General features: G+C 37.5%; 1 pseudogene across 1 annotated transcript in view; it reads left to right on the forward strand.

Moving 5' to 3' along the window:
- The first annotated feature begins 14,982 nt into the window (after window positions 1-14,982).
- LOC149189616 (ABC transporter B family member 11-like) overlaps window positions 14,983-26,434 on the forward strand; it is a 63,250-nt pseudogene continuing 51,798 nt past the window's right edge. The window contains exon 1 of the transcript XR_016255603.1: window positions 14,983-15,366. The product of XR_016255603.1 is annotated as an ABC transporter B family member 11-like (transcript). The remainder of the gene's footprint in view (window positions 15,367-26,434) is intronic.

Below are 26,434 nucleotides of genomic sequence, written 5' to 3' on the forward strand. Positions count from 1 at the left end.
GTATCCAGTGTCAGCAACAACACAGATGCAACATCAAAATTGTGTCGTGGTTGGTGGGCAGTAGCAACCAGACATCATCAGTGATAGAGTATGATATTGAGACAAAGTGTTGTGGCAAGGTGTGCAACGCTAGAACACAATCCTCGCTAAGAGAGAGTGTTAGTTTTTGTAGCATCGAATGTGTTCTAGCCACGAAATTTGGTGGAGAGGCTAGAATACATGAGAGCTACAAAACCCATAAATCGTTTTTGGAAATTCCACCTAGAGATGCCTTAATTAGATTATTAACCAATTTTTAAATATTTCCTAAGTCTAAACTTAGGGAATATGGTTAATTAATCAAAATTAATTAAGTCAAGGTGAGAATTCTCTAGAAATTCACACAGATCGACTTTGATATGATCATAGCCCTTGATTAAAATTTAATCTTGGCCATTGGAGTCCCAACAAAGGATTATAAGAAGAAGTCGATGGCCACTTGGAGAAAAGTTGAAAACACACCAGTAGTTTGATTTCCAGAGAGCAGCAACAGTTGCCAGAGAGTCAGAGATCGAAGTAGAGACAGTAAGGGGTAGGGACAATGAGGCTAGAGGAAGTCTTCTAGATCTAGCGAGTGCATTTACAGAGAGGCAGAAGAACCACAGTGAGGCTGATGTAGGGGTTGCGCAGAAGCCTCTAGAGGGAAATTTGATTTTGCTGGAGAGAAGCCGAGTTTTAGTTCTAGAGGTTGGGAAAGGGTTCCAAAAGGCTGGAGAGATGGTTTCTCAACCAATGGCAGACAAGACGGCTACAAGAGCAGCTAATTCAGGCTGTGCGTGGGAAGGGACTGCGCTATGGTGATGCAGGCTTGCGTAGAGGCAATTTGGACGACTCACTTGGAGCTGGACTCAGAGTCTGGATTTGTCTGTGGGGTGAGTAAAATTCTTCATTAGGTTTTTGCCAATATTTTCCTTTGTAGGATTGCCAGATTTCGACATCCAGTTGTACTAAGAATTTCTCACTGTTGCATAATAATAAAACCCTTAGTTGATGCACCAGGTTTCCCAAGTTGGGTTTTTTCCAGGGACATTTGTCCAAAAATAACAGTGTTATTTTTTTGTGTGTGTGCTAGTATTTTCTCAGTTTCCAGCACTATTACTTTTCCGCAGTTTATTTGTGAAGGTTGCAGTGTGATTTATTCAGTATTTGTCGTAGCAAATAAATTGTTAAATTAATTAACAATTAGAAGAATAATTTATAGTTGCTGCAATAGGATTTCAGATTTTAAATTTTCACAACCTTCTTAACAAAACCAACCATCTTAGAAGAATGCTCACAAGCAACACCACGTAATTACATTTATCTCGTCCAAGGTTACCCATAGGATCCTTAAAACGATTAGCCACAATGATGGATAACAAAATGGAAGATCATTTTTGTGACTAAATAGCTTGTTTTGGTGAAGGTTTAGAGGAGTTCTCCTCTAAAGGGAAAATATGTATATTGTTGGTAGAATCTTGAGTGCAACAATAGAAATGTAAACCAACCATTGAAGAGGACAAGATCATGCTTAAATGCTTATTTTTGTCTCTATGATGGGGACACTCTCCCACCTGTTTGCCACTTCACCTATTAAGGAAATGGGAATCATTAACCAAGTTTGGTTTATAGTTTACAATGGTCACCTATGCATAGATAGATAACAAGGCCTCTACGTTCATCATGCCAAAAATAAAATATTGTATGTGCATAGGTTATAAGAAAACAAGCTGTATGGCATGAAGATACCTGTTAGGGATACTAAAATCAAGATAAACAACTTGTTCATGGAGTTGTTTCCGGTTCTCAACTTGGAACAAAGCTCATCATCTTATCGTCAATAGTATGATAAGAGATGACATGTACTCTATGGAGTGATCAACTTGTAAAGTTTTGTAGATGTTCTATGCTAAGAGCAATTTCACTTTTCTCACAGCAATCATACAAGTAGATAAGCAAAATGCAGATAGAACATATAAGCAGATCTTACAGAAGACAAATCAGAAACAAGAAAAATGTATGTGTTTGATTCGGCGGTCAACAGGATGCTTCAACCAGCAAAGTCTCCTTTGGTCAGCCAGCCCAGCATGTGTCACAACAACCCTCCAACCAGTAGATGAGTCAACCCAAGTCAGTTCTACAAAAGTCAACGCTGTCCTGAAAAGTCAACGCAGGGGCAGCAAGCTAAAAGTCAACGCAGCAGCAAAACGGTCAACCCTTTGACCTCGATTTTTGTGCCAGGTAGTATGGACTTCAAAAATCGAACCTCCCACAAGTTTTCAGCTTGTTTGGACCAAGCGTTGACCAAAGTCAACGCTGGTCAAACTTCTGCGAAACCCTAGCAGCAGAAACCCTAGCAGCAGAAAAAATCCTCTTCGTCCTTCCCACGTGTGGCTGAAATTCGTCCTCCAGGTAGCTCGTACTTTTTAGGATGAGAGAGGAAGATGTGAGTTGTGTTGTGATCAAATTCTCTCCAACTTTTCCTGTATATATATCCATCAATGAGGGTGTGTGACACATCTGTTGGGCATGTGAGCCTACATTACAAAACTGGCTGACCTTGCACATATAATTTATTAAGAATAATAAATTCAAAATATAAGTTCTGCTCATCGGATTAAGACTATTTTTATATGGATTTTACACCTCTCAGAAAGAGGAATCCAACAAAAATATTAGCCTCTTAATCTGAGCATCAGAACATGGAGTTTGGACTTAGTTGTCCAAATTTAACACAACTATATCAATCGGACCAAAAAGCATCTCTCAATATTTATCTCACACTCTTGCGAAGTTTAGAGGAAGCTGTTGTTGAAATAGACAATTAAAATAGGTATTGTTGTAGCTAAGTAGATCCATATTCTCTCAGGCTGCAGAGAATTGGACTTGCTAGTGATTATGATATTATATGGATGAACAACAAGGCTTATCCTTTAATAGAATTGCCAAGAGTAGCTCCAGAATTTCATGTATTCTAATATTCTTTCGGTTTGTTACTGTTATCCATGTTGAGCTTGGTGGATTCCTGCATCTGGTAACCTTTTGAAAATCCTATGTGTTGCTGATATGAATGATTAACATGTCTTTCAGCAGTGGTAACATCACTACCACCGATCCTAGGTATCCACTCATGGTGTTTATCAAGTAGATGATGAGGAGCCTTAGGATAATTACTAAAATCTAGATGCCTAAAGGATGCAAGGATCCATCACATATCCATGTTGGTGGTGAGATTAGGATTATCAGGAAACCGTTTCCTAGCTATAGGGTAGTAGGTTTGATAGGTGAAGTGCCAATACTAGTGGCCCTCCTAGTAGCACCTCTAGTTCTAGGAGCTATAATTGTGGAGCCTTAGGATAATTACTAAAATCTAGATGCCTAAAGGATGCAAGGATCCATCACATATCCATGTTGGTGGTGAGATTAGGATTATTAGGTAACCGTTTCCTAGCTACAGGGTAGTAGGTTTGATAGGTGAAGTGCCAATATCAATGGCCCTCCTAGCAACACCTCTAGTTCTAGGAGCTATAATTGTTTGGGGAGGACATCCTTCAGATGAAGTGCTAGGGGATTCAATGTGAATTGATTCAGTAGTCACCATAAGAGGATTCATCTTGTTGTTATAGAATTTGCCTCTTCAAAGGAGAGAAGCTAGATGCTTCATTCTACAATAAGATAAACTCACTTCCTCCTTGGCAATGGCACCAAAAATGTTGCCGCAAAATCTAGCAGGCTAAGAGGGACGCCCTACTTGGAAAATACTAGATTAGGTGACAACAATGGGGCAGTGGCCAACTGTCACCATAGCCAAAACCCTAGCTCTTTATGGATTTTCACCATTGAGAGGAGACCTGGTATGTAATAAGGTCACTTAAAGGGTATTCTAGGGTTAAGGTGTGAAGTGATCCAAAGGCTTCCAAAGGAAAGTTTCAACTGAAGTACAAGGTTCTACACGAGGGATAAGGTGATTCACTTTCCCTATAAAGCCCCTGATGGAAGCCATCTATGACCTAGGGTTTGATTAGTTGGTTGAGAGTTAGAGAGATCCAAGGCTAAGATGCCAAGAAAGGGTTTCAAATAATGATTTTCAACAAGACAAAGGTGCATGAAACCCTCAAACAAGCCCCTAAGTTGTAGTGACCACAAACTAGGGTTTTACCCTAGGGAAAACAACTAGGGCAAGAAAATTTATGGATAAGATTGATGTGAATGCCTACCAAGAGGATTGATTTTGAGACAACCAATCATGACCTTGGCATTTACACTCTCCAATCCCAAAAATCTCCCTTTACCTAAAAATTCGCACTAAGCCCTCGAGGATTGATTTTGAGACAACCAATCATGACCTTGGCATTTACACTCTCCAATCCCAAAAATCTCCCTTTGCCTAAAAATTCGCACTAAGCCCTCTCCTTGAAGGGGTCGAATTAAAGAAAGGAAAATTTTATGGATGAATGATAAATTTGATCACCAACAAATAGGCCAGTGCCTTGTGGATGAATGATAAATTTGATCACCAACAAATAGGCCAGTGCCTTGTTCCTTGGGAGTATGGAGTCTATGATTTGATAGGATCGCCAAGAAGTTGCTAAGGAGGCCAAATTCTTGATGCCCTAGCACCAAAAAACCTAGTAATTATCTATGCAAAGCGTCAAGGAGTTTTATGGAAGAGCTAATTAAAGTTCACTACTAGGATATTCACTTCACATGTTATGTATGAGTAGTGCATGCAATAGTTACAACATTCAATAAATTTTCAATAAATTAGGGCACAATAAAAAACCCTTGATTCAACATATCCCATACATTTTCATTAAATTAGGGCACAATAGAAAACCCTAGATTCAACATATCCCATACATTACACATATAGAAAAATAAATATTCAACAATAGGTACACTTACAAGACAACATGCAACAAGAATCCATTCATTTGATTCAAAGAATAACTCTAAAGACAAATGAATAAACTTCAAATGTCAAAATGCATTATAGATCCAAATCCTCCATAAGACGAGAAGGCCTGTAATGTCCCCAAATTTTGGATTACCTTGTGATGTGGTTAGGAGGAATCCCCAAAGCTTGTGTCAACCCGGTCATAGGAGCGGGGTTACTCCATTTGTGGGTCCAAAGGGTTTTATGTTTTCAATTGGGATTGCATACCATATTTCATCATTATGACCAATTTCACATAGTTTGCTCTTGGTTCCGTTGCATTGTGACGATTTCCATAAAATGACATTATTAACAAAGATATTTTAATTAATTACGTTTAAGGTGTTGCTTTAGGCTGATTACTTGGAGAAACACCTTAGTGTAATAACTCATTGGAATTGGGGTGAAAAGATTTATAGGGCAGGATGATAAAAATGGGCTTTGGGTGGCCAGTGTGACCACAAAGGCGAAGGTGAATTGACCATTTTCTTGCATTAGAAGTGACTTTAATTAGTTTATAAAAGTCATTTAATTAAATAAAGGGAAAGTGTTTTTAAATATTTAATTGGAGGGAAAAGGTAAGTGAGAGATAAAAAGAGAAATGCGAGGGTCTCTTCTCATTCATTCGTGCATTTGAGTTTTTGGAGAAAAGAGCTCTTGGAGAGTTTTCTTGAGGAGAAGCGTAGGGTTTGGAAACCCTAGCCACCATAGCTAGTTTAAGTGTTGAAACTATACACTCTAATTGGTCCAAAGAGTGAAATAACACAGATTTCACCACTATGCTTCAATGGAGAATGAGATTTTTAAGAGATATTAAGATACCCAGGTCTTATTTGTTTATTTTATGAGCTTCTTGGGTAATTTCAATCTAATTATTTTAGGTTGAAGAAGACCCAAAAAGGAAACATGATCCCTAGCGAATCTAAGACCGATTTTGCAAGTTCAAGAAGTGTCAAAGGGATTGAATCTTGTTCCATCTTGTGAGAGGGACGAATCTTCCATCTTGTAACTAGATGAGTTCTCTCTTTATGAAGTTGAATTGCTGCAGGAGGTCGAAACCCCTGTTAACAAGTTGTTAGTTGCTTACCATGGTGGGAACCTTATTCTGGGTGTGAAAGAGATATATATTTTTTCCATATCAGAGTCGTGGACCTTCTTCTTTGGAGCTAGATGAGTCCTTGATAGATTCTGGGTTGAGTTTTTTTGCTCATAACTAGGCCTAGTTCCCTCAAATAAAACTGGTACAATTTCTAGCATGTTTTCTCCTTCATTTTGCTGAGCGTGATCATTATTGGAATTGTGGGGCAGTGTTTTGAACCAATTGAGGTCCTGGGTGTGAGAGTTGGGCATATTTGCTGTAAAGACAAAACTTAGATGTTGGTTCGAGTTGGGTAACAATGTATTTCTCTTTGCTGGTTACACGTTGGAGTTGTTGGCACATTTCCCTTCTTAACTGGGTCATTTTAGTAAGGAAAGAAGTTGTTGAACATGACTGATTAAGAGGACTAATATACATGGTTGATTTCCTTGAGGAACGCTGTTAAAACGAAGGTCACTTTGTGGATTAGATTTACCAGGTTCCTCTGATTCATTTAAATTCTAGTTTATTTGCATAATGAATTTAATGGGATTGTTTTAGCTTGTTTTTATTATGACAAAAATTATATATTAGCTCCATGCAATTTTCTGAGTAATCAAATATATCAGTTGAGAGCTTTGAAGGCCTTATTTGGAATACATTATGTTCATTGTGTGAATTTTCTAAAGTTAACGCTGTGAGAAAACACCTACAACAGAATACATTCAAATTGTTTGACAAAAGACACCAGTGAAAATTTTAGATATAAACTTAGAAAATTGTTGAAACTTTGAGGGTTAACTAAAAGGGAATTTTACAGTGGTATCAGAGCATGCTCTTGGACAACTATTGGGTTTAAAGGGCAAATTATAACAAGGGAAAAATGCTTCCAAGTCAAGAAGAATTGTATGCTCAAAAATTTGAAAATTTTGACAAAACCTTTGGGAAGGTGATAGAGCACATGGAAGCATGGGTGTCATCAAAGGTAGTAAATATAAGAAAAATGAATAGGAGTTCCAAAGATGAAAATGTGGTCAAGGACTAGGAAGCAAGGATTGGAGGTGAAGACCATGACCAAACCTTCGAAGACAAATTGGGAAAAGTGACATCGATTGAAAATGAAGCTATCACAGATCCACCCTAGTAGGTTGGAATGAGAGTTTAGGATGGAGGGTTAGAAATTGCTGCAGAATGCTTGTTGTCACTTAACAAAATTGTTGAATTAGATGATGGGTACAAAGAAGATCATGAGGCTACGCTAGTTGATGATGATTCCCAAGAGGTGTGCAAAGATGATAACACACAGGTAGTCAACAGTGTGAACGTAGACCCATCAACAGTGTGAACGTAGACCCATCCACTGACTTCTTTTGTGAAGTAGGTGTTGCTCATAAGCCTACTTGTTCCCACAACTTGGAACACCAATTGAAGACAAGATTATGGAAACCACGAGGCATTTTGATGATACACAGGCATTGGTGGTAGATTATTGTTGGAGAAGTGTAGTGACACATGATAATTTGGGAGGAGAACCTTCACTTGCATATTTTCAGTCTCTCAGAAAGATGTTGGTAGAGATGAAATCCAACTACCTACACCTCCTTTCAGACAAAAATCACCTTCTCATGCTTGTTGAGATATATCATGATTCACTAGTAGAGAAAGAGGAGGAAGTTGACAAACTTACTTATGAGCTTGAGATTTCCCAAGAGTCCTTGAAGAGCAATTAGATGGGCCTTCAAGAATGTTGAAGAATGTAACTAGTGTCGATGTTCATAATTGTATTTTTCAAAAGAAAAGAGAAAAAGATAAATTTTTATTAAAGAAAGATTGACTTATTAAAGCATGGATTTCATGCTTGGCTCAAAAGTCAATCCTCCATTGAATGCTTCTAGGATATTTTGTTGAGTCAAAGTCATTATTTGTAATAGACACTTCTTTGGCTCCACAAAGTCAAGAAAGAAAATTTTATTGAGTCAAAATGTCATGTTTTCCTTCTTCACCAAGTCGACCCCAAAGAGAGAACAAGTTGGCTTCATGAAGAATTTGGCCAGCTTCAACAGACTATAAATAAAGAGGCATTCTACCTATTTGATAAGAGAGATGATAAGCATATTCAAGTCTGCTGTTCGGGTAGAAAGAGAAGTACGAAGTTAAGAAGGAAAAGGGACAAAATCTTTAGCATCCAACATATTACTTCTACCACACGTGATACTATAGGGCTAAGATATTTTGAGATGTTGTAGGTTAGATATGGCTACTATAGGTTCGAAGTTTGAGGTATCTAAAATGTTGCAGGTCTGAAATGTTTCTAGGTGAAGTTGCACTTTTGACTTGGTTTGACTTTTGGAAAGATTGATGAAGTATCTCTATTGAAGGATGACTTGGTGGAGGACATCTCTCTATTGAAGGGTCTTGGTTGTCTTAATTTGATTTGAAACTATTAGTGGAAGAGTTTGATTGGGTTTTCCCCTCCTTAGGGGTTTTGCCCTGGCTGAGTACCTAGATCTTGTGTTCTCTTGTTGTCTTTGAAGTTTTGAAAATTGTCTTGATGACAAACATGTAATAGTAAAGAAGAAGAAATAAGAACTAATCACAAGTACTAGAGAAATCAATTTTATAAGAAGCCCTAACTATGTTGACCCAAATTTTCTCAACATGGAATCAAAGCTTGGTTAGATTGTGTAAGGGTATGAAGAAGGTCAACGAAGGCTACAAGGCATCAAGGAGAACCTAAATACCTAGGACCGAGCTCCTAGAAGCATCAAAACCAAAATTTCGGGCACATCTAGAAACCCTAGTCACTGTGTTAAGGCTGTAGGTTTGAGGAGAAAAGACTGAGGTTTTTGAGAGGCTCATAAGCCTTGTTCTGGAGCACCTAAAGGCTAGTCCGATAGCCTATATAAAACCAAATTCATTGATGAAAAGACCGAAGTCCTGAAGCAATCTTAAGATGGCATTAGCCCCATTTGATCTACTTCTGCGAAGACCGAATTTTCAATATGCAAAAAGGAATTTGGGAACCTTTTCCAAGGCACATCTAAAGCAATTCTATGTGTCTTATCTGAATTTTGAATAAGGCATTCTAGACATATTAGGCCGTAGGAACAAAACATCTAAAGTAGCACTAGTGTCACCATTTCAGAGTAAATGTATAGCCCTATCAAGGCCGAGTATCATAAAGAGGAAACCAAAGTCTTGAGCATTATAGTCTAGGTCTGAATCACCTTAGAAAAAATTGTCACCGAAGCTGTAGAAACATGATTCAAGGTTAAACAAAGTTACTGTGTCATCCAAGGAAGCTACAGGGCTATCTAGAGTATAACAATACAATCTGAATTATAGATGTGGACCCACTCAAGCTCCATATTGCTGCATTAATATAGTCCTTTAATGGGAATGACGCCTAAATAAGGAAATAGGCTGACCTGATAGGATTTATAAGCATTTTCCTACAATTAAGAAGCCCTAGCCAGAGAAGCATATCTAAGTAGCAATAAAAGCCAAAAGATATGTAGCAGTCAATCTATCATACAAAGTTGGAAGACCTATTCTATACAGGGCTACAAAATTATCAATGTCTTGAAAGGAAACAATCTACAACAAGGAGAACTAACTATCTTACTCTAGCCTCGACATTTTGGCATCTTGAAGAAACTCTTGTAGCAGATATTGGAGGACGAAGGTAAGTAATCTTGAGGTATGTATGGTATTTAAATGAAGTGTTTGGTTGTTTAAGTTGGCAAGTTCTCATTGCATTAAAAGTTATGAATATCTAGGATTGTAAAAGCTAGATAGTATAAATTTGAAAACCTTGTTCATTTGTTCCTTATTAGAAATCTTATCTCATAATAGTGTATAGGTAAATCGTAATATAATGATATATGATAATTCTTTGCAAAACATAATTGTATAATGTTTATTGAAAGCTAGTAAGGGTTTGTACTTAAAATCCCTTGGAATCCATCCTCCAAAATGGTAATGGAAACCTCAAATAATCATCAAACCTTAGATAGTCATCACACTATTGCACTTGTATATTGGTTGTGCTTATCAATATTGCAAATAGATATGCCGATCTCAAGAATGAAGACATGGTAAATAAAGTTGAATCCTTGGACATGAACCATGAAGATGCTAAGAGGGAACCTTTCAACAAGAAAGGCTTACAAGGTTTGTAAATCGAGCAGCTCCAGGTATGCGACCACGAGATTTGGTAACTAATCCTTTTCATTTAAAGAGCACGACCATTTTAAAATTTGTTTCGTATTACTAACTCTCTTATACCTAGGGTCTTGAATCACAAAGATTCTTGTTAGGGTGATTAATCATTAGATTGAATCTACCCTTATCATACTATCTCTTGTTTGGTGATTCTGATGAAATCCTAACCTTTAGGATTCACTGTAAAACCATAGCCTCTTAAGCTTAGGGTATGTTTACATGAAACCCTAACCTACTTAGGGAATGATTTTAAATAGAACTCATGATGAAATCCTACTATCATGTTTAAGGTTTCAATTGTGTAAAACCCTAGTCTTTTAGGGTTTGTTATTGACATTTAGAGCTTATAATGAAACCCTAGAGTTTTAGGCTTTGATGAGTTAGGGTTTAGGGCTTATGACCAATAATGGTAAAAAATAAGGTTCTAGGAATAAATTTCTAGGTATATGTGCTTCTGTATAATGGAAACCCTAGTTTGGTCAAATTATTGAAGTTTGATGTGTATCTAGGGTTTACGATAAAAACCCTAGTAAGATTTGATATAAGAATGAATCCCTAGATATGAAATGCTAGTATGTTAACTTGATTGTTGATTAATGAAATCTAGGGTTTGTGACAAAACCCTAATAGAATTTGACATAAAATTCTAGGGTATAATGTAAAATGCTATGATTGATTTGCTAACTTGTTTCAGTTGCTGATATCAAGGGTTTAAATCTAAATGATGGAATCTAGGGTTTATGATAAAACCCCTAGCAAGTTGTTGAAGTCCAAAAGATGTAATCATTGAACCTAACTAGGTCTAGATATTTTTGATGCTTCCATTGTAATGACATAATTTTGACTTCATGCTCTTGTACATAAATATTTGTGTTTGGTCATACTTGTTGTTGAAGGTTTATAGGTACATAGTCCTTAAGATGATGAAGATGCTATCTCATACTTGATGATAATTTGATGATAATGTTGAGTATGATGGAAAAAGGGAGTTGTGAGAACCTCAATGACATTAAAGTTCGATAGATGAAAGATCTATTTTCTCCGATGAATTGTTGATGCAAAAGGAAGGGCCTGTGTGAAGAATAAGATGATTGTTGGACTTGTCCTTGGATCATATCCCTAGTTGAGAGGGAGCTTGAAAAGAAGTAAATGACCTAACGAAAAGGCCATGAGGATGTTTGAAATCGAAGAATAGTTGAAGCAATACTGGATGTTTTTTGAAGAAAGTGCTAAGATTGAGTTTGGTGCTGCTGAAAAGTTGAAGTAAACCTTCTGAGTGAATGTTTGATATGATGATGATCTAAGCAACATCAGAATGATGAAGAACCTCAAAGGTTTGTGTTAAATATGTATAGTGAAAGTTTATTATTAATTGGGGTTGTGTTTGTGCAAATCTCTCCATAAGAGGGTTGAATGCTTGAAGCATGCTTGGATTGGTGGGTATATCTGGTTTAATTGATAAGTAGAGATGTGTTAAAATTGGCAACTAGGGCCAAACTCCATGTGGGTCATCTTATTTATGGCAGCTGATATTTTTCTTGGATCCCTCTCATCGAGAGGTGTAGGATTGATCAAAAGATCATCCGATTCCGATAAGTATTTATGAATATATGAATTTATTTTGATTATGGACAAATTGACAAGTTGGCCAACAACTTATGTAGGCTCAGAAGCCCAACAGTCATGTCCATTCAACCTCTACGTTTTAGTATAAATAGAAGAGGATTTGAAGTCATTTGTCATACTCACATACTCTTCATGTGATCTCCTCCTCTCCATGTCTTTGGGTTTTGGTGAAGGAGAGACACTGAGAGTATATGCTGGTCTATGTAAAGATGATGCCCTAGCCGCAGTAAGGATGATGCCCTAGATCTAAACGCAGTCCAAGAAGAAGCCTATGCTGGTATGGTAGAAGTCTTATGCGGTCATGGAGGACAACTCTCTAAGAAAGGACACAATTTAAAGAGGGTTCTTATGTGCCTTGACTACTGTAAATACAAGCCCTAGCCGCAGGCCTATTGGGAGGATTATAGCCTCAACCTAGCCGCTGATAATGGAAAGACTTGGCTGCAGTTCTAAGAGTTCCTTAGCAGTCAAAGAGAGCCACCATATGCTGCCTAAAAGGTTTCTCATCCACTGTCCAAATACACAGTCTAATCCGCAATTCAAATAGGCATCTATCTGCCCTAGCCACAGTGAAAAATGAAGGTTACAACCATCGAAATAAAGGGTCTCTAGCAGCTGTCATTTGTGCTACAAACTGCTGTCCAAGTAGGGCCTATACTGCCCTAGTCTCAGTCCTCATCTTGGCTGAAATTAGGGAGGACCTACTGCCTGAAGAAGCTCCTCCTAAACGCTATCAAGGAAAGGCCTTAGAGCCACTGCTATGTGCAACCCTTATTCCGCAGCAAGAAGACCTTATACGCAGCTCTAAGAGACCGGTTACAGTCATCGTAATGCCACATTGCTGTAGGTGACAGCGTGGCCTATTTAAGGACCATTTGGGCAAGTTAATGTTATTCTTGAGGGGCAGTAGAATCTGCAATAAGGAGGAACTAGAGGTTGCTGTTTTAGGACTGTTTGGATCCCTAAGCTACAACCAAGAAGTGCCCCAACCAGTCATCATGACAGCATCAAAGACAGTGTCATAGAAGTGTGGAGACAGTGTAGTGATGAGGATAGTTTAAGGTGACCTATCTAATAAGCAGTAACAACTAGAGCAGTAGCATGATGTGTGCAACATGATGATTAAGAGCAGCAAGTTGTGTACAACGTACAACTCAGCAGTGAGCATGGTGCAGCTCAGGAACATGGTATGATGTTGCAATATGGTGCAGCACGGTGAGGTGCAGCATATGGACGAGATGTAGCACAATGACAGGTGAAGGAGTCACCTTGGAGAATCAGTTGAAGCAACATGTCTTCAACTGATCTCATGTAGAGAGATGATCTATTTTCTTATTTAGAAAGTCAAAGTGTTGACTTTTGTTGTAAATGCACTTTCTCTCTCTCTCTCTACTGAACTATTGAAGAACATATAAGAAGAATTGATCAAGGGTTTCCCCACATTGGGGTTTGTCCCTAGCTAGCGCCATATCTTGTGTCCTCTTGTCTTGGCTTGTCTTCTGTGATTTATGTTTATGTTCTATCTGCAGTTTACTTTAATGTTGATGTGATTGTTAATTTGGAAAAGCTATGGAGCTAACTGTGAAAATTGAAATAAATTGCTCTAAGCATAGAACATACCTAAAATTAACAAGATGAAGCATCTTGGGGTTACAAGATGCTTGGTAGGATATCTGGTCAGCCTGTGATGATGTCTAGATCCTGAAGTAGGGAGGGTGGCGTTGGTCTTAGAGCTCTGACCTTGGATACACACTTAGATCCCTAGGTTGGTGTTAGAGCAAAATCCTGATGGTACTTATAGAGGCTGAAGCTTGGAACACACCTTAGTCCCACCTGGTTAGATACTCAGGTCAGGTATCTATCCTCTAGCATTACGTGGGTTGTAACTCTTCATAGAGCATATCATTTTGAGATCTTCCATGTACCTCTGTCTATAAATATTGAATACCTCCCTAGTTTAGAGGGAGTGTTCAAGAATGTAACTAGTGTTAGTCTTCATAATTGTATTCTTTAAAAGAAAAGAAAAAAATAATTTTTTATTAAAGAAATGTTGACTTATTAAAGCATGGGTTTCATGCTTGGATCAATGGTCAATAGGTCAAACCTCCATTGAAGGCTTCTAGGATTTTTTGTTGAGTGAAAGTCAAAGTCAGTATTTGTTATAGACCCTTCTTGGGCTCCTCAAAGTCAAGATTTTTTTTATGGAGTCAAAATGCCATGTTTTCCTTCTCCACCAAGTCGGCCCCAAAGAGAGAACAAGTCGGCTTCATGAAGAATTCGGTCAACTCTAAGAGACTATAAATAAAGGGGCATTCCACCGATTTGATAAGAGATATGATAAGCATATTCACGTTTGCAGTTTGGGTAGAAAGAGAAGTACGAAGTTAACAAGGAAAAGGGACGAAGTCTTTAGCATCCAACATATTACTTCTGCCACACGTGCTACTATAGGGCCGAGATATTTTGAGATATTGCAGGGTAAATATGGCTACTACAAGTCTGAAGTCTGAGGTATTTGAAATGTTACAGGTCCGAGATGTTTCTAGGTGAAGTTGCACTTTTGACTTGGTTTGACTTTTGGAATGATTGATGAAGTATCTCTATTGAAGGCTCACTTGGTGGAGGAGTTCTCTCTGTTGAAGGGTCTTGGTTGTCTCAGTTTGATTTGCAACTATTAGTAGAAGAGTTTGATTGGGTTTTCCCCTCCTTAGGGGTTTTGCCTTGGCTGAGTGCCTACATCTTGTGTTCTCTTGATGTCTTTGAAGTTTTGACAATTGTCTTGATGATGAATATGTAAAAACAAAGAAGAAAAAATAAGACCTAATCCCAAGTAATTATCAAGTAATATAGAAATCAATTTTATAAGAAGCCCTAACTATGTTGTCCCAGATTTTCTCAACAAATAATCAAAGTTGCAGGTCGAGTAACTTTGTATGGAGTTGAATTGTGTGCATTCTTCTATGGCAACTATCACTCAAGAGGATGTTAGGGGCATTCATGATTTGATAAAGGAGCCTCCTTTGATAGTTGAGCATAAGGAGCACCCAAAGAACTAGCACTTGCAGGGATGTATGTCCCATAAGTTTCTAATTATGCACGTATGGGATGTGGAGACATGTATATTTCTAATGAGGATACATTCATCTGGGATCCGGGTTTAGTTGACATGAGTGGAGTGGATACTGGAAGCCTAGGTTGGCATTGGGATCCAGGTGGGGCTTTCCATCATATACCAGAGGTGCATGATGAGTACGATGTTGGTGGGATGGTTGACCCAATGACTGAGTGCACACATCCTTTAGGGGAGTTCCAGGCAACTCTAATGGCCAGTTGGTTTATGAGTAGTCTCTGGGAGACACCGTGGCACATCATCTGTGTGCAGGGTTGCAGGGAGGAGTTATTCGGATGGGAGGGCATGGGTATGCCACCAGGCAGAGCATTGTATGGATACGATGCACTTCCCTTGATGTATTGGGCACATGATGTTAGTTTTTGTAGCATCGAATGGTATTCTAGTCTCGAAACTTTGTGGAGAGGATAAAATACATGAGTTCTCCAAAACCCATAAATCGTTTCAAGAAATTCCACCTAGAGATAGCTCAATTAAATTAATTGATCATCATCAAAATTTTTCTTAAGTCTAACTTAGGAAAAGTGGCTAATTAATAATAATTAACTGAGAAAGGTGAGAATTCTCTAGAAACTCACATAGATCGACTTGAAAATAATCTCAACCATCGATTAAGTTTTAATCGTGGCCGTTGAAGTCTCAACTGGATATTATAAGAAGAGGTCGATGGGTAGATGGAGGATATAGAGTTGTAGATACTCAGTGATCTAGACAATTCGATTCGCCAATGTCGGTGTTTCAACATGAGAGATCAAGTAGCAAGTGTAAGAGGGGCAGGGACAGTGATCCAAAGGAAGATTTCCAGTTTCGGAGAGGCAACAACAAGCGACAGAAATATTCCACAATGAACTAGCCCAGGATAGCCGCAAGGGTTGTGCGGATTATTGTGCCGAGTCGCAGACTAGGGTCGCGCGGGTTTTCCCAGTACAACCACGATGATCACGCAGGGTTTCCTAGCACAATTATGCGAATTGATCAAAAACAGTGCAGAAAGGGCCTATTCAGAGGTTGGACGACCAATTTTTAGAGGGAGACAGAGGTCGGGGTTTGTTTGTGGAGTGAGAATTTTCTCTCTGAATATTTTTGTCAAGTTCTTGTTGATTGGATAGACAACGGGGCTTCCAAATATTGTACTTAGATTTTCAACCCTACATAATAAAATAAACCCTCAACTGCTGCGACGTTTTTCCTCATTGGGTTTTTCCAGGGACTTTTGTCCAAAAATAATTGTGTCATTTTTATGTGTGTGCGCTAGCATTTCTCAGTTCCTATTTTTTCTTTTGCAGTATTTTTTTTTTGTTTTTTTTGTTTTTCTATATGGTGAAGAAATTGCTGTGTGAATTATTCGTTGTTTGTCGTAGCAAATAAACTGCATAATAATTAACGAGCTAGAAGAATAATTTCTAGTTGTTGCATTTCAAGGGAATTTTCACATGGTATCAGAGTGTATTTGATAGATAGGAGGCTTCGAGGCGAAGAAGGAAAAATTCGCGGCTTAGAGGGAGCTACAGTTGAATTTTTCGGAGGGCTGCGCGAGTTAGTTCAACACAGTTGTGAGAGCCTTGTGAGATTTCCTTGTACAACCGCACGGATCAAACGAGTATAGACTGGACAACCGCGAGAGCAGCACAGGTAGAGGGAGCAACAACTCAAATTTTCACAAAGCAGAGCCTTAATCTAGGCACAAAGAATTTGCAGCAGTTTGTTAGAGTAGATTCAATGTCGTGTGGAAGAGAAAGATTCAATGCCAAGTGGATTTATTGGGCTTTCACCACAAGGGAGGCTTCCCTATATTTGGTCAGCTAAAGATTTGTCTAGTCCAAGGGGAAACGTTGACAAGATAGGCTATAAGGAAGGATACCCTACTTAGGAACAAGGCTCAACTAACACAATCAGGGCAATGCACATCCTTCAAAAGGCCTAGTTAGGGCACAATGTGACCTAGGGTTAGTGAATAAACAAGGTTAACAACACTATTTAGGATCACTAGGCCATGGAAAGGCTTGCAATAAGTGTATACTCTCAATTTGTGGCACAAAAGCCTTCAATAAGCCTCAGGTTGAAGCTTAGGGCAAACTAGGGTTTTTCTAGGGAACAATTTACCTAGGCCAAAGGTTGTTAGCCCTAAAATGAAGGAATTAGCCACAGGAAAAGGTTGATTTTGAGGCAAATACGCCATAACCAAGTGTTCAATCCCTCCATAAGGCAACATGGTCAACCCTAGTTGAAATTGATGCCTTAACCCTAGCTAGCAACTTTCCTTAAGAGACCTAAATCTAGGTTAGAGGAAGAAAAGTAGAATTGAATGTGAGTTTTCAAGGTGAACAACAATGTGACTAAGGGCAGTGCCTTGATCTTGGGTGATGGAGTCTATGGGATAATTAAATTAGTAGAAAACAACTAAATCCTAGCAAATAGTAAGGGAAATATGAAACCCTAGCTATCATTTTTGTGAGGGAGCAAAGTCAATGGGGAGAGCTAGTTGAAGGATTCACTCGTGGGATTGTCATACAAATTCTATAAGTGGGTAATGCGTGCAATACCATTACTAATATTTCATACAATGATTTTCAACGATAAATAATACATAGAAACCTTAGATAATTAACCATTCCATACAATAGCCACAAAATACAAAGGTTTATCAAATACAAGGCATACTTACAAGATAGAATGCATGAATCAATCCTTTATTGCTTCAAAATGACATCTCCAAAGCCAAAGAATAGCTCCATAAGCAAAAATCCTCAATAGATCACATCTCCACAAGATACAAGATACAATTCAGCTTGGCTGAGTTCTCTAAGAGGGTCGAATTAGATCACAAGTGATGATGAAAATGAATTGAGGCTAACCTTTATTTATATGAGGTTTAGCTCTCTTATTTTAGCCTAATGAAGGCCCTAAAATCAAGTTTGACAACAAATGACCTTGGGTTACAAGCCAACCCATTAGCTAACAACAAAACAAGCCAAATTAGCCCACACATGTGAGTCATAGCCTCTTAAATTGTTGACGTCATGCCTAATTAGGGCTTAGAATTCCATGCCAAAGTGTGATGAGGTGTCCAAATGTGTGTAGATGCTTGTATAATTCAAAATTTGAGGGTTGGCCCTTAAATCCACCTCAATATCTCCCGTGGGGTCCCAATTGCCAGTTGGGATGACATTAAGTGGTCTCCATGGGTCACTGATTATCAAATAAGACCTCCTCTCTAGCATTAGGGCTTCCTATGGTGCAACAATCTCTCCCTAGTCCCTCAATGGGAGGACATCCTCGTTTGGGCTTAGAATTAACTCCTACCCATTAGGTTGTGTCAAGGCCAACTTGGGGGCATACTGGGTCATTATGAAGAATCCTCAATACTAGGTCAAAATTGACCAACATCCTGTGTCTTAGAGGTACTCTGGGACATGTGTCATCTACCCACGTTATCAGGAGGCTCCAGTCGCTCAATGCTGCACCTACTTAGGCCATGTACTTCTTTGAAGGGCTTGGCTACTTGTGGCGTGGGTGCCTAAGGCTTGGGCTGTAGTGACTCACCTGACAAAGACAACAGATTCTAGTGAAAGCAACCATCCATTAGAGACTAAGGTAAATAATATTTAGGGCATGTTTAGGGCATGATAATACTTTGAACAAAGATCTCTTTCCAAAATCAAGACCATGTTCTCGCAATTGTGTTTTCTTCCTTGGGAGGGGTAACTAATGGTCAACCCTATTAGGTGCTTCCAATGCTAAAAGCTAAGTAATATTTCCCTCCACCCTTCAATTGATAGGTGTTAGTGTATAACAATGTTGGATGACTCATACTCGTATAAGACTTGTTTGGCTATTGACTCAGCGATCCGTTTAAGACTCGGGAATGACTTGTATAAGAATCGGCAAAATACAAAAATAAACTTAAGAAAATATGATCTCCCAAAAAAAAGAAAATTAAAAAATTATGAATTTTGAGTGGGTCCACAAGTCTTATGCGGGTCTTATGCCGGTCACATGTGGGTCTTCATGATTTCAATACGAGTAGATGGGTTCTATGTGGGTTTGGACGAGTATGTGTAAAGATCGTGGTTCTTATGCGAGTGACCCGTCTTGCTATAGAACCCCTCAATACCCATGAGTACTCGTGGGTTTTATGAGAGTTGTGCTACATTGGTGTATAATAATGTGGTAATGGATGGGAGAAGACTTAATGGTCAAGTGCCATGGTCAAAGGGATCAACTGATGGGGGTGGTCCACATCCTGATTGTATAGATGTGAGGAGGGAGCATTTGCGGATGCATGATCTACCAGCTCTTCCTAATTTTCCAACCGTTTTGTGCGTCTTTTACTTCTTCTTGATTGTTCCTTGTATTACCGCTTATAACTCAAGAGTTAGAGCTTGCTTTTTATGATGTAGTAGTTTTATCACGCCTTAAGATAAGTCATTTTATTGCTCATCGAGGTTGGGACATGTTGATTTTTGTGTAGCATCGGGAGGTATTCTCGCATGCCAAGAGGCCTCCTAAGTTGGCCTAGAAATATTATGGAAATTAAAATAACAATTTTATTTTTGGGCTTCATGTAAGCCCCAGACTATCAAGTCGGCCCCACCATGAAAGGGTGTGGCCCTTTGATCAAAAGTCACCCATTCAGCAAGTATAAATACACAAGTTGATTTCCTCATTTAGACTAATTGTGATTATCATCATTCTCTCCTCTATTCTTATCCACACGTGTGAAGTCAAGAGGAAGATTTGAAGTTTGACCAAGTTATAGATGCTGCCATTTGACTGAATTTTGACCTGCTCTATTTGACCAAGAATCTGGTTGTGTTTGACCGAGAACAAGGCTAACTTTGCTCGCAAAAACAAGTTGACTTTGATCATTGAAACATGTCGAGTTTGACCAAAGAGAAGAATGGTTTGATCATGGGGTTGATTGCGGGTTTGACAACAGAAAGTCAACCATACGTATGAGTTGATCGCAAGGGTCAACCACAAGTCTGAAGTTGACCACAAGAAATAAGTTGACCAAGCTGAAATTTGACCAAAATTGATTGGTTTGGAGGTTTGACCACTATTAACTAAGTTGGAATTTTGACCAGGTTTGACTGGTATCTTGGACTTGGATTTTGGCACAAATTTCTAAAATATTCTTGGAATTGTAAATATTGCTGAAGAACAATTTCTCCTAAGAAGAAAAGTTTCAAAACCTCCATCCAAAGATTGAATACTTCTCCAACTTATTGACCCATCTGCTGTAGGATTAATATAAGTCAGCCCTCTTTCTTGCAGTTAGATAATAGACCTGATCAACAACATCAACTTCCAACATATAATCGATAGGTTCCATGAACCGAGGCCCTTGATATGGATCAAAAGGCTGAACAACTCTTGTACCTTCAGACTCAAAGGTCATTGTCTCCTTTAAATTTGTTGTCTCTATTGTGCATGGCTATGTCTTTTTTATCTTACTATTTTCACAACATTACTATGGAGATTTTCTGTGTGTAATTGCTCAATGATATATGTGGCATAAGAAAAATTGATTGGAAATCATAAGTAATTATCAGATCAAAAGATCAGTGCTATTGTGTATTATTGTAAAAAATTCAACACAAGCAAAGGCCCATTTTGATACAATGGAGCATCATGTGCTCAAGGACTGGGTGATGGCCATATGAGTTAGGTATAGCTTTTGCCCATGTGGTAATCTTTATGTTTTGGCCATGTTTTACATTTTGATTTTCTTTATTTTGTTTCATTGTGACCATGATATGCTTTTTCTTTTCTTTTAGCTGCATCAATCTCTCCCGGAAAAGTTTCCAGGCCCTACTCAAGGTATGTGGACATATGAGTGCCAAATCCCCAAGAATCGATGACAAGTTGTACCCAAAGAATGGAGGTGAGATATGGGGCTTGTAATGTGGGATGAAAAGTGTTAAGTATGGTATATGGAGAATGGAACACGCAATCTCAATCATGGTTTCCCAAGTGGTGCCACTCCTATAAGCCAAGGGCCTTAAGGGAGGTCCCATTGGACTAGGGTCAAAGATTAACTCCCCTAGTAAGATGAGAGGAAAAACTATAGTCAAGGTTTGTCAATCTTCTAGATCACCCTATCATTTATATTAAATGCACAAAACAAACAAGTATAACCATCTGATTACAAAATGATCAAAGTTCTTTTTGAATAACAACGCACCTTCCTCCAAGTGTCAATGTTAGATAGTGAGAGCCACATGGTCGATGGAAATGGGCGGAAGCACATGGAATATCATTCACTACTGGTGGCTCTTTGGGGCCTACTGGCTATCTAGATGTCTGACTGGATGTCAAGTGTAGGAGAGCATTTTCTTTCTATGGGTTGCCCATTTTGGTGGGTAATCAATCCAGAGGATACTCAACTCAAAAATTATTTCTTTCTAACGTTTTGGATTTGTCTTGAAGTTCTCCTTCACATTTTCTTACCTCGCTAAAGGCCTTAGATCCTTTCCAACTTTCTAAAAGTCAGTCCTAGTGTTGAAGATGGACTTGAGGAGGACATCTTTTCCCTCCTTTAAATAGTCCACTAGTTCTTCCTCCATTGCATCCTCCCCTTTTTGATAATATTATAGTGTATGTTAATATTTTTCATGAGATTTTTGGTGTCTTTTAAAGATTTCTCATAAGATTTTATGTTTTTGTTTTTGTTGAATTTAGTGGATGGGGATATTAATGTAGACCCAAATATTACTGTGAGGAGGCAACATTCGTGGATCAATTGTTTGAGTAGTTTCTATACGATCTTTGTGTGATCAGAGAGATGTCTGAAAGATCTCTAAAATATCTCTGTGAGAGAGATCATAGTAAAGCATACAGGGAAAAAAAGAGATTTGTTATTTTGGTGCACATTTTATTTCCAAGTTAGTTGTGAAAGCCTTCTTATTTCAAATACAATGGCTCTCCTCCCCCTTATCTAGCTAGGTTTGTGATTTTTGATGTTGCATAAGATGTATTTATTTTTGCATAAGATTATTTACAAGATTTTTGTTTTTTTTTTAAGATTTCTTGTAGGATAATTTGGTCTTTGTGTCATATTTGTTGTAAGATACTTGTGTATTTAATGATTCTCACAAGATTTCTAGCCTCTTTTTATACTTTATTTTTTGCTATGTAGGGTAACTTTTGTTGGGCCATGGATGCTTTTTGAGGTTGCAAAGTAGTTTGTGTCTACCATTTCTCTATGATTGTTTCCTTTTGTTAATTTTTTTTTAACTATTGCTTTCGTTGTTTGTTTTTCAACTGTTATTGATGCTATTTTTTTTTTCCATTTGTGAGCATGACCATGCTAATTTGCTTAAATTTATATGCAATATAGTGTAGGTAATTGAAGGTGGAGGACTATTGATAGAACTCTTGAAATATCCGTGGGAGAGATGTGGGCTAATGTGAGTTCCTTTCTAGTGTAATTTTTTTTCCATTTGTGAGCATGACCATGCTAATTTGCTTAAATTTATATGCAATATAGTGTAGGTAATTGAAGGTGGAGGACTATTGATAGAACTCTTGAAATATCGTGGGAGAGATGTGGGCTAATGTGAGTTCCTTTCTAGTGTAAAACTCTTATAGGCTAATGTGAGTTCCATTTTGGTGTAAAACTCGTATGCTTCGCTATGAAATAGTCTTCATTTCAAATATAAGGTTTTTCTCTCTTAGCTATTTAGGGTTTGCGATTTTGATATTTGAATAAAATGTACTTAATTATACATAATATTTTTGGCCTTTGTTTAAGATAATTCATGGTATGTTTTAGTATATGTTCAATATTTCTCATTAGACTTTTTTTAATCTTTATTGAATATTTTATGGGGACATTAATGCAAGTCCTAATGGTCTAGTTGTAGTGAATAAAGGTGAATGTTGTGGCATATGTATGGTCCCTTAGTGTTTTTATTTAAATTTGAGCCAACCATTTGTTTAATTATTGAATGCAATGCAATGTAGGTAAAGGAATGCGGGGGATCATTGATGAAACTACTTAAATATTTTCATGAGAGACATTATAGTAGAGTGCAGAGGCAAAGGTGGAGGTTAGTTTTCTTTTGGTGCGAAATTCATGTATGATATGTTATGTAATATTTATTGTTGCAAATATTATAGTTTTCTCCCTCCTTATTTAGGATTTATGATTTTTGGTGTTTACATAAGATGTACTTTCTAGTGCATAAGATTACAAATAAGATTTCCATTTCAGATTCTCATAAGATATTTTGATTTTTGTTTCATATTTCTCATAATATTTCATGTATATTTAATATTCTTCAAAATATTTTCTAGCTTCTATTTAATACTTATTTATCTTTTGGTGTGCAGGGTCCCCTTGTTGGCCATGGAAGCTTTTTGCAATTGTAGTGCAAAGTCCACCTCTTATTTGAGTTTTTATGTTTTACTTTGTTATTTTTGTTGTATTTTTCTATTGTTGGTCATTTTTGTTTCTATTGTTGTTTTTTTTTAATGTTGTGGCTCTTATATCTTTGTATTTGTGAGCATGGCCATGCTAACTTATGGTTTATTTTTTATTTTTTTTCTTGTATGTTTTTTGAGTTTATTTTCTTTTGTTCATATTTTTCCTGGATTCAATGGGTGGGGAAATTAAGGAAGACCTCAACAACCCATTATGTGGGTTTAGGGTTGATGCAGAGTCTACAAGCATAGTGGGCAAACACGAATAAGGTATGTATGGAGGAATTTACTTGTTTATGGGAAAGGTGAAGGGAAACGCAAAAGAGGTATGTATGAGAGAACTTACTTGTTTGTTACTAAATTATTTGGTTTCATGCCCATTTTGATTGAACTCATTTGTTGCTTCATCTTTATATCATGTATGTTTATTAACATTTTATGCAATAGCGATCTAGAGAGGTGAACGACCACTGGTGAAACTATCAAATATATTCGTGTGATGTGAGGCACCATAGCAAAGGTATAATTGAATGCATATTATATTATTTGTGATTTATTTATATAATGAATGCTATGCAAATGTAGGTAAAGGAAGGTGGAGGAACATTGATAAAACTACATAATTATTTTTGTGTGAGATCCTTGCAGATGTGTAGGAGGCCACAAGTGTAGTGGACAAAAAGAGAATTGAGGTATGTATGGGGAAATTTAGTTGTTTATAGGTAAAGACGAATGAGATATGTATGGGGAAATTTACTTGTTTATGGACAAAGGTGAAAGATGTATGTATGAGGGAATTTGTTTGTTACTAAATTATATGGTTTTGATACTTATTTTAATTTAACTCATTTGTGGATTCATTATTATATCATGTGCATTTGTTGAAATTTAGATGCAATATAGATCAAGAAAGGTGGAGGACCACTGGATATCTTTCTGTGATGTGAGGCATCATAGCAAAGGTATAATTGAATGCATTTTATACTATTTCAAATTTATTTATATAATGAATGTAATGTAAATATAGGTAAAGGAAGTTGGAGGAGCATTAATGAAACTATAGAAATATTTTTGTGTGAGAGTTGCAGATGTTTTGGAGGGTGTAGGGGCAAAAAGAAAGTGTAAAATTCTAGGAAGATTTTTTCCCTAGCGTTTGCCCATTTAGTAATGACACACAGTCTTTTTAATAGTACAATATGATGATAACCACAATAATATCATTAATATCATTGCTAATTTAACCACATATAATACAATAGTTCATCCAACAATATTTGTGGTTCAACCAATCAACAAGTTCCAAATCCAACAATGTGTAACTTATGAGAACTTATGTCCTATCTAACAATGACTTGTACCGTGTGTATAAATTCACAGACAAAATAGTGCACAACTAGTAATCCCTTGCGAATTTTGGACAAATTCATAGACAAAATAGTGCAAAATCAGTAATCCCTTGCGAATTCTGGACAAAAGAATTAATGAATATCCTCAGGCCGAATTCGCTACAAGAAGATTAACCAAGGATCACTAGTCAAGGACGAATTCCTTAGATGGTTACTTTACTTTTTTGAAACTATGTCCTTGCAGTCAAACCCTTGTAATGAGATTGAATAATAGAGGACGCCTTTTCTTGCATCACATCTTCAACTCTAGAGCATGTTCTAAAATTTCCATTTTCCTTGAGGTGGCAAGCTTTTCTTTCTAGAATTGCAGAGAATGCTTTTGTTCAGTAGGTCTAGCTAGCACTGTCTTTTCAAAATTGCGAGAGCTCATCTTGTTTTGTAAAGTACATGACAAATTCCCAAACATTGGTTTTCCTTCAAGAAGCTTGGCTGAAAGGAATGCCAACATAATGATTTCATTCTATTCATTACATGATGGATCCCCTTCAAGAAAATCAATTATTTGTATGAACTCTGGAATATTATCCAACTGTTTAATCACATTTCGTACTAGCCCATATTTGGGAGTAGAAGCCTCAGTTGCAGAAGTTGCCACCAACTCCAAGGGATCCGTAACTTGAGCTTCCTTTAGACATTGAGTACCAAACATATATCCTGGTAAGTAGAAGTCTATAAGGTACAAAATTGGTTCTCCATCAGCAAATGATGATTTGAAATTGTCTACATGCTCCCCATACAAATTGCTTGAATCCATTTCAGCATCATCTCAATTATTGTAGGTGCATTATTTAAAGGCCTCACTAGATTTAAATATTCAGATCCTCTGATAGAAGCATCCTTATCAAATGTCATAAGTCTTTTACCCAAGTCTACGCTTTCATCCTTTGATCCAAGCTCACCATTATTGCAGAAATTATTGACAGTCATAATCGCATCAATATTGTGGAATCCTGTCAGATTATAATCAAATTTGCATACCTTCTTGTCAATTGTAATGGTAGGAGCAACAACCTTAGAGGAATTTTCCTTATGGGAGAGCAACAGATAGATTCAAATTATTTTTACTACTAGAGCCATTTGATGTAGTGACACTCATTGCCAATGAATGATTTTTAGCCAACACATTGCCATCAATTTACTGATTTTTAAAAGTAGTATCAATATGAAAACCAAGAGAAGTATCAACATGCTTATTTTCCTTATATAAAACCTTGTGCTTGTTGTATTCTCTAATCCTTTCGTCTTCATAACTCTCTTCCAATTTCGCAAGAGATTTTGTGTGTTGCTATTTTGTTCTCTCTTCTTCGTTAAGAGTAGATGCCTCAACGTTACCATCTGCCTTCGGAGCCCATAGAGATGTTGCTTGCAAAGGTTTTTCATTATCTGCCAAACTAGACACCCCATGTTGAACGAAAGGAGGAGACTCCCTTCTTTGACCAATGGTCATTTGAGGCATTGTCGAAGAGTGCCAAATGGCTTTGTCACATGTTGTGGTATATTGGCCATTACATTTTGTTGTGTGCCCATGCCACAATTTTTGGGCCTACCATCGTACTTAATGTCACATAACTCTTGAAAGGTTAGGGATG

This window comes from Pinus tabuliformis, chromosome 3_1, assembly GCF_031772625.1.
Source record: "Pinus tabuliformis cultivar Carrire ecotype Pingquan chromosome 3_1, CPIR1, whole genome shotgun sequence".
Classification (NCBI taxonomy): domain Eukaryota; kingdom Viridiplantae; phylum Streptophyta; class Pinopsida; order Pinales; family Pinaceae; genus Pinus; species Pinus tabuliformis.